Below are 1428 nucleotides of genomic sequence, written 5' to 3'. Positions count from 1 at the left end.
AATATATATGAACACTGAATATCTTAAGGGGTCTTACATAACACTCAAACAAAACGGGGGGGGGGGGGAGGGATAATATGAACTATTTAAAACCAACTTCTTAATTCTGTTCTTAGCCAGGGATTACTGTTAGGAAATACTGGTTATCGAAATAATGCAATCTACAAAAATAAATATATTCTATAAAAGAGTTACAAAGCCTCGAAAGAATTATCACCAAAAGTAAGTCACTCCAAATATTAAATCTGAACAAAACCTTAGACTAAGACAAGAAAATGATACGTCATGAAAATTATACAATCACTTGTTTCACTGGAAATTAGATTTCACACAAATATCCTATTTGTACAATTAATGAAGAGTTAACACTTTCTAACACTAATGAACAAACAATGGTGAAATTCACATATATATATATAACTTACGCTCATGTCTTCTGGGTCATACGAGGTTAAGCAAAATAGATGCAGTTAAGCAAAATAGATGCACTTCACTGTTTAACCTAAATCTCACAGGGCCAGTTACAAAATCTATATTGAAGTACTTACATTAACTCACTAAACTTGATTTAACATCCCAAAAAATTTCACCAACGTTTGAACAACATCATGCGTGATATATGTTGGATAAAAAACTTATTCACGTTTGAGAGGACACACTCTTGAGAGGAGAGAGGGCAGGCGAACTTTGGCTCTTTCAAACGGATAGGCTGAATCTCTTCTGCTGCTTATGCATTCCTGGGGCTAATATATTATTATTATTATTATTATTATTATTATTATTAATTGCCAAGCTACAACCCTAGTTGGAAAAGCAAGATGCAATAAGCTCAGGGGCTCCAACAGGGAAAATAGCCCAGTGAGGAAAGGAAACAAGGAAAAAATAAATATTTTAAGAATAATATTGAAATGAATATCTCCTGTATAAACTATAAAAACTTTAACAAAACTTGAGGAAGAGGAATTAGATAGAATAGTGTGCCCGAGTGTACCCTCAAGCAAGAGAACTCTAACCCAAGATAGTGGAAGACCATGGTACAGAGGCTATGGCACTACCCAAGACTAGAGAACAATGATTTGATTTTGGAGTGTCCTTCTCCTAGAAAAGCTGCTTAGCATAGCTAAAGAGTCTCTTCTACCCTTACCAAGAGGAAAGTAGCCACTGAACAAATTACAGTGCAGTAGTTAACCCCTTTGGTAAAAAAGAATTGTTTGGTAATCTCAGTGTTGTCAGGTTTATGAGGACAGAGGAGAATCTGTACAAAATATGCCAGACTATTCCGTGTATGTGTAGGCAAAGGGAAAGTAAACCGTAACCAGATAGAAGGATCCAATGTAGTACTGTCTGGCCAGTCCAAGCACCCCATAACTCTCTAGCGGTAGTATTTCAACAGGTGGCTGGTGCCCAGGCTAACCTACTACCTATGGA

The sequence above is a fragment of the Palaemon carinicauda genome, chromosome 9, assembly GCF_036898095.1.
Source record: "Palaemon carinicauda isolate YSFRI2023 chromosome 9, ASM3689809v2, whole genome shotgun sequence".
In the NCBI taxonomy this organism is placed as follows: domain Eukaryota; kingdom Metazoa; phylum Arthropoda; class Malacostraca; order Decapoda; family Palaemonidae; genus Palaemon; species Palaemon carinicauda.
This window is presented reverse-complemented; position numbering follows the sequence as displayed.